Genomic DNA, 18,544 nt, shown 5'->3' with positions numbered 1-18,544 from the left:
TTTATCTACTTTTAAGACTTGTGTGAAAATCTGATGTTTTAGGTCATTTATGCAGAAATGTATAAAATTCTAAAGGGTTCACAAACTCTCAAGCACCACTGTAATATCTTGAATTGGGTCAGGGTGAAGCAGGAAAAAAATAGCAGAGAATTTAGGGCCATGTGGATCTACTGTAAATTCATTCTTTTTTTTTTTTTTTTTAAACCAAGAGAAATTGGAAGTCTGAGATTTGATTGCAGGAGCTTTCAGTCCACCAAAATATAATTGTCAGGAGAATTATTTTTATGATAGAAATTTAAAATTGTCATCCTACTTGGACCCTCTTATGCTGTTAACACTTAAATTCCACCCTTCTTTGTGACTTCTGTAAGCTGCTTGGACCCTGATGATTGCTACTTATGGCTGTATCAATTATTGGTTACAAAAAAAAAATTCATGATACGGTGATGTGATGAAGCAAAGTTACTTTTACCACTCAGGTGTTGATTCTTTTCCAATAACAGTGAACCCTAGTCCTCTTATAATACAGTAATTTGCCAACGATTATGGTTTTTCTATTAATTAAAGCACAACAGGTCTCACTTTTTATCCGTTTGTAGTTGTTTAACACTGAAACAAGTTGTTATAGCAGCTATAAACAGTCTTTCTCTCACCAGATTTTATTTATTTTTTTTAATTAACAAACGCATTGAGAAATACCATGAACCAAGAAACAGCAACATGCTCAGGCCTGAGGACTTTTCCCAGGACAGTTATGGCTTGACCTCTGTTACAAAGCACTAACGCTGGAGACTCCTTCCATAAACATCCCATCGATTTCTTCTCACAAAGTCTTTTAATCTGGCTATGCTCAGTGTCCACCCTACAAACTGTAAAAATGATGTAAAACGAATGCATTAAAGGAAGCAGTGGATTTAGTATCTCATCTCTAGCCGCTTTATCCTGTTCTACAGGGTCACAGGCAAGCTGGAGCCTATCCCAGCTGACTACGGGTGAAAGGCGGGGTACACCCTGGACAAGTCGCCAGGTCATCACAGGGCTGACACATAGACACAGACAACCATTCACACTCACACCTACGGTCAATTTAGAGTCACCAGTTAACCTAACCTGCATGTCTTTGGATTGTGGGGGAAACCGGAGCACCCAGAGGAAACCCACGCGGACACGGGGAGAACATGCAAACTCCACACAGAAAGGCCCTTGCCGGCCACGGGGCTCGAACCTGGACCTTCTTCCTGTGAGGCGACAGCACCAACCACTACACGCCATCGTGCTGTCCTAGATTTGGTGTGTGTTAAAATTTAATCAAGAATTCAACAGCGGCATGGTGGTGTGACTTAAATGACAAAATAAAGATTGATTTATTATAATTTCCTTGTATTATGGAGTTAATATTCTTTAAAAAAAAAAAAACACCCTTCACATAAACTGCAGAGATTTTTTTTGGTCTGAAGTGAATAACATCCAAGAAACACACATGATATGAATGTAAGCTAATGCTACCAGGTGAGGAATTTGTCATCTTTTTTTTTTGAGGGGAAACTTTACCTGTGAGGAAAAAGGTGGGAATTAAGTTTCTCGCCATCTGATTGGCTGAAGTGTAATTTATGCAGGCAATGTGGTTAGGGTTGCAGAAATGATCCCACAAGGGGAAAAGGAGGAGGAGAAGGAAGGAGAAGAGGAGAGCAAGAATTTTAGCTGCAGACACACAGACAAGTCTGGACTGCAGTCCTGGAGCGAGCTACAGTGCTGCACAAATCTTGGTTTATATAAAGCTGTAAAGTTTTTGGAAAAGGTTACCTGGATGCTACTGGGCACGTGAGCCAGCCAGCCAGTGTCCTGCTCACCTGTGAGTGAAGCTGGTCTTTGGGACAGGATTATGCTTCAGGAGAGCTGAGTTTTGCACCTTTTCACAGGTAAGTTCCAGATTAAAATGGCACTTTAGTGAAAAGTTTGTGAAATGTAAGCCAGAAGACTCTGAGGAATCTGAGAAAAGTAGTTTCCACACCTTTTTAATTACAGGTTTACTGTGTTGGAGTTAATAAAGGGGCAGTTGGAGTTCAGGTAAAGTTAACAAACTGATTTGTGAGAGCAGTTTTAGGAGCCATGGTCTGCAGCAGAGGCGATTCTAGAGTCTGTTGTGGCCCCAAGCAAAAATTTCCAGGGGGCCCTTCTGACCAGTGTTCATATGTTATAAATAATCTGACACCAACGAAATATGTATGAAACCAAACTTTTTTTAAATTCCAAATGTGAAAATACAATGGTAAAGAACAATTAAAAAAAAAGAAGCCCTCGGGGCCCCGACTCTCCGGGGGCCCCAAGCAGTTGCCTGTTCACAAGCTGCGCATCTGGTCTGCAGCTCCTTTCTAGGAGTTTTTCCAGCACTAAAACATCTACCAGTTTGAGCATTTTTTTTCCCAACTGGCGTAAAGAAACTCTCAAACTTATGAACTTGGCTGAGCTTTTCACTCAGGTGCAGATTTGATATACTTACTGTATCAGTGGCACTTCATTCAGCAGTCCGATTAAAGAACAGCGGCTACAATTCTCAACGCCTTAAAGCTGGACTGCCTTTCAGGTTTTAAGTCTAGGTCATAAAAAGAATTTTCCCCAACATACAATTATTTTTGTTTAGTGACTGAAAGCTACTGAATTCAAATCACAGACTTCCGATTTTTAGGTTTTTTTTTTAAAAAGAACAATGAATTTAAAGCCACATGACTCTAAATTCTCCGCTATTTTTTTCCTGCTTCATCATGACCCAATACAAGATATTACATCATGCATGATATCACGTGGTGGGCTTTCCCCGTTCACGCAAGGCATTGTGGGATACAAATTTGAAACAGGAGAGAAAAATGGAGGACATGAGTGTACGAATGAAACGTGAAAGACTGACTACAGTCATGGAAAGAAAGCAAGAAGAAATGTTATTTACCAGCTGGGAAGTCCGTATCATGAAATACCGTGACCGACCTTAAGCTGGTAAATAATATATTTATTTTTTTCTTTACCAAATTCTAACAGAAATCGAGAGCGCCCGAAAGGGAAAACCAAGGCGAGCCGCCATTTTGAATCCTCATTCATGGCTGTAATGCAAATGGCTTCCTCCTCGGTATACAAGTGCACTTCCATGGCAGGAGAAAAACTACATTTTGCCGCCTATGTTGTCCCCTATTTATACAAAATTGAGTCATTCAGGATTCAGCCATGTTTTTGCTCGGCGTTAGCAACAGTTACAGGTTTTTATCTTTCTCCTGAAATGTTTTTTTATTTCTTCTTCCTCAGGGTAGTAAAACTCGCTTTCGCTGTGAACACTGTTGTTATCGCTATCCATGCTGTAAAATTAATGCTATTATACTGAGAAATGTGAAAATAAATGTTGACAAAAATTGCTACTACGTTTTGTTGTTGTTGTGAACGAACGAGTCACCAGGGGTCCGTAACCGGGGTCCGTATTGTAGGATACGAACCCGCTCGCCAGCCAATCAGAGCGCAGGATTTGATGGAAACCGGACCGTGAAAAAAATAAAATGTTATATATGAAGGAAAGGAAACGCAGTACCAAACTAATAAATATCGGCGCTCAGCGAGCACCTCGGTGTGATCAGCTGTTTGTTAGCGACAGAATGATGGAACTGTCAGAGGAAAACCTGTAGATGGCAGTAATGCAACACTGTGGATGCCAGCTGCCGTAAAACCCAAAAAAAGAAGGTAAACCTGCGCATGCGCACACGGACTTCCTCTGTCTGCTTGACTGTGTGAAGCGAGTGATTTCACGCACATTATTTGCTTTAATTTCCTCAAATTAAATAACTTCCCAGCCACAGAATGTTTGTTTTTTTAAAGATAAATATACAGTATATCATAATGACACATGCTGTTCCACAATTAATTATCGACACGTTTGTCCACAGTTATCGACACCGTTCTACAATTCTCGACACCCAGATGATTATTTATTAAAAATAATTGGTATGTGGTATTACGTTAACAACAGTTTTTATTTAAAAATTTTCCATCGACTTATATTTAGTACAAAAATATTTTATATAAATATATGGATGTCTGTGTTTATGTAAATGAAGTAATTAGCGTTTGTAAACAAATGAACTGATAATGTTTAACCTGCATCAGAAAGTCTTTTTGTTCCACTTTCTAAGTATTTTCCTAGATCACATTTTGTTAATCATTCGTTGTTGTTTGTATTAATTTCTAGTTTTGTCGTTTACCAATAAATATCAACAAGCAACTGATATTGTAACCACATGAACATCCAGGTCAAAGGTTGCATCTCATTCCTCAAACCAAAATATAAAATGTCTACTGATATTGTAATATGTGGTCGATTATTTACAACAAACTGCAAAAAAAAAAAATTCTGAATGAACAGAAAAATCTAAATATTTCAAGCATGTAATTTTTTACATGTTAGGAATTTAATTCTGGTCTAATTCTATTTATTGCAATCGGATTCCAGATACTCTATAAACATTCCATTCTGTTATGAATCAGAAAAAAAATTATTGTAAATCATAGCACTTTTATTAGTTTTTTTTTTTAAGTACTTCATCTACTTCAATGTTACCCAAAGATCGATCCATAACAGTTGTAAATGTCCCTTAATTCCACAGGGTGTCGATAATGGTGGACACCGGTGAAAGTGATCACTATTATCGACACCTCACACACGTGACTTCTCAAACGCCCGTTTAGATACAAAATGTCGGCTGTCAAATGAAAGAGTAAGAAACAAAGTAGGTTTCAATGAGGAGATCATGAAATGTCAGTGAATTTGATCAGTAAAAACATGTCCATGATCTTTCCACCATGCTTACCTGCGATGATAATGTCCCGGTTTTCCAAAAAATTGCTGAAAGTGCTAAAAAAAAAAAAAAAATCCATCTCAGGTAACGAGCTGTCATCATCAGACGACAAGATCAAAGGGTGAGGCGGGTCTTCCGGGTAATTAATTAACCAATAACTGTTGGAACTGAAACTCACCTTTTGTAAAATTGTTTTATTGGTAAGTCTGTAAAGATGTCGATAATTGTAGCCGTCGCTCTACTACACAATTTTTTTTTTTTTTTTGAGATGTAAACTAAATGGTATGATTGTACTGTGGTGAAACGCATCAATGCTGGTGTTAATATGGATAAAATTGCATTTTTTAAAATAAAAATTGGGTTGAAATTGGCTCAAAATACCATCTACTGGTTAATCATCCAGAACCTTGCAAGGCCGATGTCAATATAGAGTCAACCATTTGGAATTTCTCTACATTATGACATTTTTAGAAAAAGAAAAACAGTCGATACCCATTCAGGCATGGGCGTCATGGTGGGTGGAGAGGTGGGCGGTGCACCTCTAAGCCCCCGCCCTTGAGTGGGAGTCTCGATTATATGCTCATAGGTCACAGGACTTTATGCCATTTCCTGTCCCTTGCCTCCCCTTTTTTAAGCATTTATCAGAGTTATGCAGTGGGTGGAGTTAGGCTCAGAGCTGGGGGTGGAGCTACACTTTTTAAGCAACATCGTAACGTTGTTTATACTTTAGTTACTACGCAAGTTTTAGGTGAACACCGTGTACAAAAAGTGACAAGTCAGTTTGTTTTACAACTATGGTACCTAAATAACTCGCAGCATTAATACGAGCTGATTGTATTTTTTTTTTTTTTTAAGAAACATTAGTTTAAAAAAAAAAACATGAATTAATATACACCTTCCTGCACTTTTTTTTTAAAGAAAAAAACATGTTCAAAATAAGTCCATCAGGTCTTATTTTCCATATACCCAAGCAAGAAAGAAATATCACTTCATGCTAAGAGTAGCCTTAAAAATCTAAACCTCTCCATCGCTGTTGGATTCTGATTGGTCAGAAGGTGTTGCTTTCTTTATAACAGCGGCTCTGGTGGTAGTGTAGCTGCAGCTCAAATCACAGGCTTATACTGAACGGTGGTTCTACAAAATCGAGTCGTACATGAGCTGATAGCTGACGAGGCGTGTAGCACAGAGTTGTCTATAAGCAATGTACGGTACAACGAGATTGATTGGAACAACTGTCTTATTCTATCCACATTCACTGGATTTTGAGAAACAGAGTATTTTTATTTTTTGCAAATTTGAGAAATAACTTTTATACAAAACGTCTAGCAATCATTTCCGCTTGGAATGCAAACAAACCAGCGAAATGACAGGAGTGATTTGTGAAAAATGATATAACAAGTGTTGCCAGGCAAAACAAACCTCGCCCGGTAGAAGGACGATATCGCGAAAAAAACTATTTTGACCTTTTTGGTGACCTTGACCTTGTGTGTGAACATACTCGGCCAGTAAACATGGTTCTGATTCTGTTGTCCCCTGCGACCGTGTGTGTGTGTGTGTGTGTGTCAGCCTCGGTTCGGAGGTTTCAGTTTTGAAAACTGTAAGAGTAGAATAATATAGACAGTGGAATCTACAGAAGCCGCGAGAGGCCCTTCATATAATCTATTTGTTTTTATTCACCTTGTTATCCTGAGATAACGACATAATTAATTCAGGATCTCGAGAAAACAACACAACTAATTCGAGATCTCGAGAAAACAAAACCGTTATTTCATGATCTCAGCTGGATCACTGTATCTCCGTCGGTAGAGACGAAGCCGGGCCAGTCTTCTGCAGAGGTGCCGCGGACTAATTTTGAAATGATCCCTTATTAAAAGACTTAATGCAATCTCTCCCTGTGTCAACCCCTGATCAAAATATTGCCTTATTAGGTGATCGAGTATTCCAGACATTCTAATGACCAAAGTTGCGTCTATACAGAATGAGAAATAGCCCCAAAGTCAGCATATCACAAGTCTCTTGGCGCACCTGAATGAACCATTTCTCAGCTGTTTACTCGAGATCTCGAAATAACGGTTTTGTTTTCTCGAGATCTCGAATTGGTTGTTGTTTTCTCAAGATCCTGAATTAATTGTCGTTATCTCGGGATAACAAGGTGAATATAAAAAAAAAAAAAAAAGGATTATATGAAGGGCCTCTCTCGGCTTCCGTAGGAATCTCGGTGGAACGCACTTTCCCTCTGTAATGAGCATAAACACGTCTGAAAGCGATTTTCTTTAGTCTGGTCCATATATTTATAATAATAAATCAACAGGGTGAGGAAGTTTTTATCAATGGGGTTTAAAAGGGGGTGTGGCCAAAACCCCTTTCTTTGCATATGTAAAAGAACCAAGAAACCATCCAATGACAGCAGTGTATGCAAATGAGGCAGGTAGTGATTCAGTGTATTTGTGGGTGGAGTCTTTCCGAGGCAGTGCTATTGCAGTCTGAGCTCAGAGCTTTTTTTTTTTTTAATTTTTTTTTTTAAAACCTTTTTGGTCACCGTGACCTTGACTTTGGCCGGATGACCCCAAACTTTTGGAGGTTCTATTTGAGACCAATGCCCATCTATCCTGAACGTTTCATGAAGATTGGTCCAGCCGCTTTCCCGTAATATCATTTACAAAGAAACAAACATGCATTGAAACCCAACCAAAATCAATACCTCGCCCCCTGGTGGACTCCATCCTGGGGAGGTAGTAATAATTCTTTAAAAAATTTTAAAAAGATGCGTTCTTACCATCAAATATTTCATTCCATATGTTGTTAGCTTTTTTCCTTTTTTTTTTTTTTTGTTCTTGGTTGTTTTCAGTAACACGTGCCACCATTTTCTTCTTTAGGGTTTTTTTGGCTGTTGGCAAACCAACTGAAAGGTGCATTACCGCCACCAACTGGGCTGGAGTGTGGAACAGGAGAAATATTGGGGGGAGGGGGGAGAACTAATATTCTTTTAGCTATTTCTATTCCTTTCAAATACTTGACAACGTGAGTTATCTGACTTTATGCACTCTGCCATTTTGTTTTTCTCTACTCTTGTATAAGCTGATATCCTAGTAGGAGCCGATCAGAGCATGCGATTGCTCATAGAGTGAAATGTGGAGAGAATAATCTGTTATACATTTTGTAATGGGGGCGGCACGGTGGTGTAGTGGTTAGCGCTGACACCTCACAGCAAGAAGGTCCGGGTTCGAGCCCCGGGGCCGGCGAGGGCCTTTCTGTGCGGAGTTTGCATGTTCTCCCCGTGTCCGCGTGGGTTTCCTCCGGGTGCTCCGGTTTCCCCCACAGTCCAAAGACATGCACAGGGGTGATAGCGTTCCGGCGCCGCGCCGGATTTCCGGCGTACCGTAGCTGGGGAAAAAAAAAATCTAGTTCGCCCATTGTCCTGTGTCATAATGAGATGCGCAGATAGACAGTAAAGGGAATTCGCATGATATGGAACTAGTGGGGAAAAAAGTGCCGTCACGGCACGAATTAGACCCTGAGGTTCTAATTCGTGCCGTGACGGCACTTTTTTCCCACTAGTTCCATATTATGTGAATTCCCTTTACTGTCTATCTGCGCATCTCAGAATGACACAGGACAATGGGCGAACTAGATTTTTTTTTTCCCCAGCCACGGTACGACGGAAATCCGGCGCGGCCCCAGAACGCTATCACCCCTGCATGCAGGTTAGGTTAACTGGTGACTCTAAATTGACCGTAGGTGTGAATGTGAGTGTGAATGGTTGTCTGTGTCAGCCCTGTGATGACCTGGCGACTTGTCCAGGATGTACCCCGCCTTTCGCCCATAGTCAGCTGGGATAGGCTCCAGCTTGCCTGCGACCCTGTAGAACAGGATAAAGCGGCTAGAGATGATGAGATGAGACATTTTGTAATGTGCTTGTTCTAATTATTAACAATATGATTTCTTGTTAAAAGTTTGTTAGGAGTCTTCAGTGTCAGACTCGGAAGGTGGGTTTCCACTGCAGTTTTCTGCAATATAGAAGCAAGTTTAAAAAAAAAAAAAAGTTGACAAAACACAATTGTGTTTTGCCAACAATGTGTTTCCATTGCCTGATTGTTATGCGATTAAAACTGGGTTTTCTCCACTCAAGGTAGTCAATCTGAATAAAGATGGTGATGGATCTACAAGACCCAATGAGTGTCACCATGGTGATTTTGATTGTTTCCACATGACTTAAATGTTTTTCCGTTTCAAGTTTGGGAAATATTGCTTCGTCAATTCATCTAAAAAAAAAAAACCCTCATGCGAGTGTCGGAACCTGTTTTGCGATATTTGAGAGGTTTTTGAAATTCATGTCTTTTCATTGCGCAGTTTCAAATTGCATGTTTAGCAAGTTAATGGAAACACACTTGGAGTTAAATTTGCAACTTTAAGAAAAAAAAATTAATTTTTAAAGACTGAGGAGTTTATAGTTGCAGATTATTTGTAACATGACGAGCTTTGATTTTGGGAACTAACTTGTCTGTTTTATGGACGTCCCATAACATTTAAATATAAATTTTCATGGGTAAAAAGTATGTCATTCTTTAATAAAAAAAAAAAGGTATAACAGTCGGCTTGTAACGATTCACTTGATTCATGATTCAATTTGATTCACAATATCAGGTTGATTTATTCGATTTTCCACTCAATATTTAAAAAAAAAAGAGAATTTTATTACCAAAAAAAAGCAACATTATTTACCCACATTTTTAAAGGTTGGAGCAAAATATAATTAACTTTTTTTTTTTAATTAAAAATGAAAAGGTTAATGACAAACAGGAATTGTCATACAACTCCGATTCCAAAAAAGTTGGGACAAAGTACAAATTGTAAATAAAAACGGAATGCAATAATTTACAAATCTCAAAAACTGATATTGTATTCACAATAGAACATAGACAACATATCAAATGTCAAAAGTGAGACATTTTGAAATTGCATGCCAAATATTGGCTCATTTGAAATTTCATGACAGCAACACATTTCAAAAAAGTTGGGACAGGGGCAATAAGAGGCTGGAAAAGTTAAAGGTACAAAAAAGGAGCAGCTGGAGGACCAAATTGGAACTCATTAGGTCAATTGGCAATAGGTCATTAACATGACTGGGTATAAAAAGAGCACCTTGGAGTGGCAGTGGCTCTCAGAAGTAAAGATGGGAAGAGGATCACCAATCCCCCTAATTCTGCGCCGACAAGTAGTGGAGCAATATCAGAAAGGACTTCGACAGTGTAAAATTGCAAAGAGTTTGAACATATCATCATCTACAGTGCATAATATCATCAAAAGATTCAGAGAATCTGGAAGAATCTCTGTGCGTAAGGGTCAAGGCCGGAAAACCATACTGGGTGCCCGTGATCTTCGGGCCCTTAGACGGCACTGCATCAAATGCAGGCATGCTTCTGTGTTGGAAATCACAAAATGGGCTCAGGAATATTTCCAGAGAACATTATCTGTGAACACAATTCACCGTGCCATCCGCCGTTGCCAGCTAAAACTCTATAGTTCAAAGAAGAAGCCGTATCTAAACATGATCCAGAAGCGCAGACGTCTTCTCTGGGCCAAGGCTCATTTAAAATGGACTGTGGAAAAGTGGAAAACTGTTCTGTGGTCAGACGAATCAAAATTTGAAGTTCTTTATGGAAATCAGGGACGCCGTGTCATTCGGACTAAAGAGGAGAAGGACGACCCAAGTTGTTATCAGCGCTCAGTTCAGAAGCCTGCATCTCTGATGGTATGGGGTTGCATTAGTGCGTGTGGCATGGGCAGCTTACACATCTGGAAAGACACCATCAATGCTGAAAGGTATATCCAGGTTCTAGAGCAACATATGCTCCCATCCAGACGACGTCTCTTTCAGGGAAGACCTTGCATTTTCCAACATGACAATGCCAAACCACATACTGCATCAATTACAGCATCATGGCTGCGTAGAAGAAGGGTCCGGATACTGAACTGGCCAGCCTGCAGTCCAGATCTTTCACCCATAGAAAACATTTGGCGCATCATAAAACGGAAGATACGACAAAAAAGACCTAAGACAGTTGAGCACCTAGAATCCTACATTAGACAAGAATGGGTTAACATTCCTATCCCTAAACTTGAGCAACTTGTCTCCTCAGTCCCCAGACGTTTACAGACTGTTGTAAAGAGAAAAGGGGATGTCTCACAGTGGTAAACATGTCCTTGTCCCAACTTTTTTGAGATGTGTTGTTGTCATGAAATTTAAAATCACCTAATTTTTCTCTTTAAATGATACATTTTCTCAGTTCAAAAATTTGATGTGTCATCTATGTTCTATTCTGAATAAAATATGGAATTTTGAAATTTCCACATCATTGCATTCCGTTTTTATTTGTACTTTGTCCCAACTTTTTTGGAATCAGGGTTGTACTTTCGAAAAGTTTCATCCAGTTGGTTGATTTACTAATCTTAAGATTAGTATTATTGATTATCGATTACTAATCTTAATCAGGGTGTAGGGACATACCAACTTAGCCATACGTGCGACCAGCCGATTTCTAGGTCACGTGCACCATCCGGCAGTGGCCAGAGATGCCAAGCGTTAGATGTGATCAAGATGTCAGCTAAGAAAGACATCGAATTATCCTAAGTAAGTGAAAAATTTCTTCAGTTGTGTATAATCAGGATTGTCTTAAGATTAGGAACCGTCATAAATTTGTATTGTGATTTATCATTACACAATATATTGTTACACGCCTATATAACCGTGCAGCTATAAAAAGCATAAAACACTTATGATGACGTGATCTGAAAATAATTGACGTCAGGGTAGTAACAGGAAATCTGCTTCATCACATCACTCTCTCACTGATTATTTTCCAATAACAGCATGACACAAATTTCTTTCATAAACACACTATGGCACAAATTAAATGAAAATCTCTGATCTAAATTTCAACATGTTGAGCACATTCTTCTGTTTGTAGATAAACATCCAACACAACTCCTCCATGACCTGTCATAGATATAGGTATTGTGTATACTTTCACTAATAATTTAACTAAATTCACTCTGGTTACTTGAACATTTTCTCATGATGCCCCCTGAAGTTTAAACACCATTTTAGCTTGTTAGTTAAAGCTAGACGGCTTTTCAGATTTTTCGAGTGTAGGTCATAAAAAGAAGTATCCCCGACACCTAATTATTTTTGTTTAGTGGACTAAAAACTACTGAATTTGAATCACAGACTTCCAATTTTATTTATTCATTTATTTTAAATAGAACAATTAATGACTTTAGAGCCACGTGGCCGTAAATTCTCCGCTATTTTTTCCTGCTTCACCATGACTCAATTCAAGATACTACATCATGCATCACATCACGTGGTGGGCTTTCCCTGTTCACACAAGGCATTGTGGGATACAAATTTGAAACTGGAGAGAAAAATGGAGGACGTGAGGCTACATCCACACGACAACGGCAATGAGATTTTATTTAAAAAAAAGATCGCATCCACATGGGCAACAGATCAGTAAAATATCAGGTACATATGGCAACGCAACACTTGCTGAAAATGATGCAATACACATGCCACACCTCTAGGTGCGCTGTAAGACGGTCCCATCGGAGACACCAGAATAATAGAAGAAGTAGGACGCATGCGCATAAACCCCTTCTTCTACCCGGCGTGAAGCACTCAGGAACAAACACACAACAAGAAGAAGAAGATGGCTGCGACTACGCGAGGAAATCGTGCCTTCCGTGTGTACAAATTAGTTTTATTAGTGTGCATAGTTTTATATAACTTAATTTTCTTATTGTGTGTGAACATTTTGAAAAGCAGTCTTATCCAATAAAAAAAAGAAATTCAAGAAATGGTTGTTACTTGTTTGTTTAAAAGAAAAGCTGTATACAAAAGTGAACGCAATGCAGTGGTTCATACAAAACAGCGAGAGTGCTGCTTGTTCTAGTCATGTGGTTGTGACGTCATCGTAAACAAATCCGTTCTACTCATCCAGATGACTTTGCAACGGCGCCGTTGCCAGATTTTTCCACTCTGGAACCCGTTCTCAAAAAATATCGTTGTGGGGCACCCAAAACGCCGGTGCCGTGTGGACACCAGGCCGAAACGATAAACAATTTTATCAGATTCACCTGAATCCGATAAAAGCCGTGTGGACAGGGCCTGAGTGTGCGAATGAAACGTGAAAGACCATCTACAGTAGCGGAAAGAAAGCGAGAAGAAAAGACGTTATGTTATATACGAAGGAAAGGAAACGCAGGACCAAACTAATAAATATTGGCGCTCAGCGAGCACCTCGGTGTGATCAGCTGTTCGTTTAGCGACAGAATGATGGAACTGTACGTGCACGGTTAACGGTAAACCTTTGCACGCGGACGACTTCTGTCTGCGAGCGATTTCATGCATGTTATTTGCTTTAATCCCCTCAAATTAAATAACTTCCCAGCCATAGAATGACCTGACATTTTGTGAGATATTACAGAAATAAACGTGTCACAATGACCACATTTCAGAGCGAACTAAATCCCACCGATTTTATGAAATCGAAAGGCCATCCAGCTTGAATTATGAACCGAGTTTTGGCGCTGTGTTTAACAGGGAAAACAGGAATGTGCAAAGTGTGGCTTTTCAGTCCTGGTGATGTGGAATCGTCTTACCACAGAGTGTATTTGTCAAAGCTGCATGTTTTGTAGTGATGGTAATAATCATTTGTACCGTATGATGCATCACGATGCTTTCTTGCAAAAGACCTGGTTATGAAAATAATCATCAACAGCCCTTTTAAATGTTTTTTTTTTTTTAAATTTCACAAGCGCAGACTTGCACTGCTTCTCTAAGAGTCATGTTTATGTTCAAAGTCTGAGCGAGAGTGGGAAATGTCAGGTCGTCTCAATTCAAACGAACACGTTTTGTTTTTTATGAGCTGACATTTGGAAACACTTTGGAGTCAATGAGGCTGTTGGTTTTGAGGGGAAAAAAGAGCACAGTTTGCAAGACATTGTGCCAAAAGTATATGGGTCTGTCTCAGAAACTGGTCTCTCGTTTGGGACATTATGGTCAAAAAATAAATTTTCTAATTTTACAATTTTTTTTTGCATTTACCTAACACTCAATTTTGTCATGTTTAATAAGAATAAAGATGGTATCTTGCTTTATCTGGCCTCCACTGTGGAAATTTTTTTTGATTTACAATTCAAATGCTTTTGTAAAACTGATTTCCATATAAAATAACTCCATCATGAAGAATTAAAGCCCCTCCTTCACAGATGAGTGAAAATATTGAATAAATTTCCTCTTTTTGATTGCTTGGGTTAAAAATGCCAAGTTATGATGACTGACTTGATTATTCACTTAAATATGAATAATATGATACATTTTGGGTATTTGATATGGCAAAATGGGGCACAATGGAAAAATCAAGAACACGCCGGAAAGATGAGAATAACGGCGGTGGTAAAAGAACAGTGACTGTACCGGCTGAAGGTCGCGCGGGTCTCTGCTGTGGCGCGCAAGCAACAGGACATCACTACCGCACCGGACGGAGCGCGAGGCAAAATGACTGGCCGTAGATTCTATCAAAAGTTCGATCTAAATTGACCATGGTTGCAAAATATTGGCCAAAAATACGCAAACACTACAAAATATGAAAGTAAGATGAAAAAGAAACATTCTATTGCCTTATACTGCAAGACTAAAACAAAATAAAACTCTCAAAACTCACCTTTTCAGTGATAACGCCCGAATCAAATCAAATCAAATCAAATCAAGTTTATTTGTACAGCGCTTTTAACAATAAACATTGTCGCAAAGCAGCTTTACAGAATTTGAACGACTTAAAACATGAGCTAATTTTATCCCTAATCTATCCCCAATGAGCAAGCCTGTGGCGACGGTGGCAAGGAAAAACTCCCTCAGACGACATGAGGAAGAAACCTCGAGAGGAACCAGACTCAAAAGGGAACCCATCCTCATTTGGGCAACAACAGACAGCCTGACTATAATATTAACAGTTTTAACAGGTATAACCCTCAACTGTCCTCATGGGGCCGTCCTTCACAGGAGTGGGGCGATAAAACTCCGACCAGACACAGGGCACCAGGATGGATCAAGCAGGTCCGAGGGGCAGAAGAGGCCAGCATCTCAATCCCAGGATAAACATGTAACTCAGAGGGACAGATGGGGGGGGGGGAGAGAGAGAAAACACGTTGTTAGGTATGCCCTAAAAATGACAAGTATTAAATCTGTGTGGTAGGCTCGCAGAGACGAGAGTCTTTACATGAGGCATGACGCACAATGGCATGTTAATATGGTAAAAAATATATCATGACCTGCTCTGGCTGGATGCTTGATTGGGTGATGGGAGCACACTCCTCAGCAATGATGAGATGCAGATGGGACCCTTAGGCCTGGCCAAGACAATTCAGTTACATTTCACCGGGTCTGGGACATGCGACAGAATGTCTGACGGCCGATTCCCTGCAGGCTACGATAGCCAGTCGAGGTCCCCACCGTCTCCACCAAAAGATTTCCTGTTGACTCCATGTAACTCAGAGGGACAGATTTGGGGGGGGGAGAAAGAAAACACAGGTGGTTAGGTATGCCCAATGTCACCTGAATAAGTAGGAACAGTATACATATTGCACCGAGTACAAGCGGGGACTCCGGCAACTAACTATGACAGCATAACTAAAAGGAGAGAGCCAGAAGGTAACACAGGCATGAGGGAGCCCCGGGACATAAAGCAGCCAGCCACTGCACCGTCAACAAACTCGAGTGAGCAAGCGAGTGGGGACTGACAGCATCCATACATCCCAGTTTACCAAAACACTCTATGTCTGAGGACCCTCCAGATCTACTCCTTTACCTCATAAACACCATTAACAAAAGGCTTGACTAAACAGATATGTTTTCAGCCTAGACTTAAATGCTGAGACTGTGTCTGATTCCCGAACATTACTTGGAAGGCTGTTCCATAACAGTGGGGCTTTGTAAGAAAAGGCTCTGCCCCCTGATGTAGCCTTCACTATACGAGGTACCAGCACCGAACAGATCACCCGCGTAACAGAAAGACCGCAAATGGAAGCACGATCAACTTCTAACTGTTGGAGTGGAAAATTCCATTCTACACATGCAAATTGTTAATGTGTGTCCTTCCCCGCACACAAATAACACGCTACGGTAAAAAATAGACCACAACTCATTTTATAGCTCAGAAATTCATACAAGACCAGCTACCATCGTAACATATTCTGTAAGAAACATATTCTATACCTAACTTTCAGCTTTCGTTTTAAAAAACAAAATCGCAGATTTATAACTAAATTTTTATACGGCGTAGTGATTTTAAGTTCCTACTTTTGGTGAGGTCGTGACCTCGACCCTGAGGCTTTCCGTTTAGATCAAAACACACGATCGTATTGGTTTTGGGTTTGCGGAAAATGGAGTTACGACGGTGATGAAATATTTTGCATGATGTTTTATTACGGTTATGATTATTCTGTGAGCGCACCAATCCTTAGGTGTATAAAGTTACAACTTAAAATACAATTAGTGATAATTGTAGACTTTTCAGTGGACTACAACCTTTTTAAGGGAATGCGATGTAGTCGACCGTTTATCATGTCCTAGATCAAGCCGCCATTTTTCAACAAATTTGCAGAATTTTTGCCAAATTCTGAATAGAGTATTCACATCAAAGATTTAGTTTTATCTGTATTATTTCTTTCATTTTATTTCAAACTAAAACCAACATCACCATTCAAAACCGTATAGTTTATTGACTGTGAGTATATTTAGTGGGCCACCCCCACAGTACCCAGTTTCTGAGACAGACCCAGATACTTTGGCAACACATGAGGAGAAATCAACTCTGATAAGACATCTTGGACAGAAAATTTAGGAAAGAGTGATTAGTTTGATGCGAGGCTGCAGGTTGAGCTGCAGCAACCTGTGATTCCTGGAAGTTTTACAGTCTGTAAGTGTATCTGCAAATTAAATAGTTATCAATAATAAATATATACACACAGACACAGTGGTGATTGAAAGTTTGTGAACCCTTTAAAATTTTCTATATGTCTGCATAAATATGACATAAAACATTATCAGATTTTCACACAAGTCCTAAAAGTAGATAAAGAGAACCCAGTTAAACAAATGAGACAAAAATATTATACTTGGTCATTTATTTATTGAGGAAAATGATCCAATATTACATATCTGTGAGTGGAAAAAGTATGTGAACCTCTAGGATTAGCAGTTAATTTGAAGGTGAAATTAGAGTCAGGTGTTTTCAATCAATGGGACGACAATCAGGTGTGAGTGGGCACCCTGTTTTATTTAAAGAACAGGGATCTATCAAAGGCTGATCTTCACAACACATGTTTGTGGAAGTGTATCATGGCACGAACAAAGGAGATTTCTGAGGACCTCAGAAAAAGCGTTGCTGATGCTCATTAGGCTGGAAAAGGTCACAAAACCATCTCTAAAGAGTTTGGACTCCACCAATCCACAGTCAGACAGATTGTGTACAAACGGAGGAAATTCAAGGCCATTGTTACCCTCCCCAGGAGTGGTCGACCAACAAAGATCAGTCCAAGAGCAAGGTGTGTAATAGTTGGCAAGGTCACAAAGAACCCCAGGGTAACTTCTAAGCAACTGAAGGCCTCTCTCACATTGGCTAATGCTAATGAGTCCACCATCAGGAGAACACTGAACAACAATGGTGTGCATGGCAGGGTTGTGAGGAGAAAGCCACTGCTCTCCAAAAAGAACATTGCTGCTCATCTGCAGTTTGCTGAAGATCATATGGACAAGCCAGACGGCTATTGGAAAAATGTTTTGTGGACGGATGAGACCAAAATGGAACTTTTTGGTTTAAATGAGAAGTGCTATGTTTGGAGAAAGGAAAACCCTGCATTCCAGCATAAGAACCTTATCCCATCTGTGAAACATGGTGGTGGTAGTATCATAGTTTGGGCCTGTTTTGCTGCATCTGGGCCAGGACGGCTTGCCATCATTGATGGAACAATGAATTCTGAATTATACCAGCGAATTCTAAAGGAAAATGTCAGGACATCTGTCCATGAACTGAATCTCAAGAGAAGGTGGGTCATGCAGCAAGACAACGACCCTAAGCACACAAGTCATTCTACCAAAGAATGATTAAAGAAGAATAAAATAATGTTTTGGAATGGCCAAGTCAAAGTCCTGACCTTAATCCAATTGAAATGTTGTGGAAGGACCTGAAGTGAGCAGTTCATGTGAGGAAACCCACCAACATCCCAGAGTTGAAGCTGTTCTGTACGGAGGAATGGGCTAAAATTCCTCCAAGCCGGTGTGCAGGACTGATCAACAGTTACCGCAAACGTTTAGTTGCAGTTATTGCTGCACAAGGGGGTCACACCAGATACTGAAAGCAAAGGTTCACATACTTTTGCCATTCACAGATATGTAATATTGGATCATTTTCCTCAATAAATAAATGACCAAGTATAATATTTTTGTCTCGTTTGTTTAGCTGGTTTCTCTTTTATCTACTTTTAGGACTTGTGTGAAAATCTGATGTTTTAGGTCATATTTATACAGAAATATAGAAAATGATATATTAAAAAAAAATGTAATTGAAAGAAATTGAATGGTTTCATCACCTCTTTTCCTTGTTTGGCTTCACTCCTTTTCTCCTGTTTTTTTTTTCCACCTCCGGGACAAT

The 18,544-nt window shown here is 39.7% G+C and overlaps 1 protein-coding gene across 1 annotated transcript in view; it reads left to right on the top strand.

Moving 5' to 3' along the window:
- Window positions 1-1,689: 1,689 nt before the first annotated feature.
- The window catches only part of col7a1 (collagen, type VII, alpha 1), a 519,627-nt gene continuing 502,772 nt past the window's right edge, over window positions 1,690-18,544 (top strand). Inside the window, exon 1 of the mRNA XM_060918496.1 lies at window positions 1,690-1,919. The gene's annotated coding sequence lies outside the window, so the exon portion shown is untranslated. The remainder of the gene's footprint in view (window positions 1,920-18,544) is intronic.

Source organism: Neoarius graeffei, chromosome 4, assembly GCF_027579695.1.
Source record: "Neoarius graeffei isolate fNeoGra1 chromosome 4, fNeoGra1.pri, whole genome shotgun sequence".
In the NCBI taxonomy this organism is placed as follows: domain Eukaryota; kingdom Metazoa; phylum Chordata; class Actinopteri; order Siluriformes; family Ariidae; genus Neoarius; species Neoarius graeffei.
The sequence above is the reverse complement of the archived record's forward strand: the minus strand, read 5'-3'. Positions and strand labels throughout refer to the sequence as shown.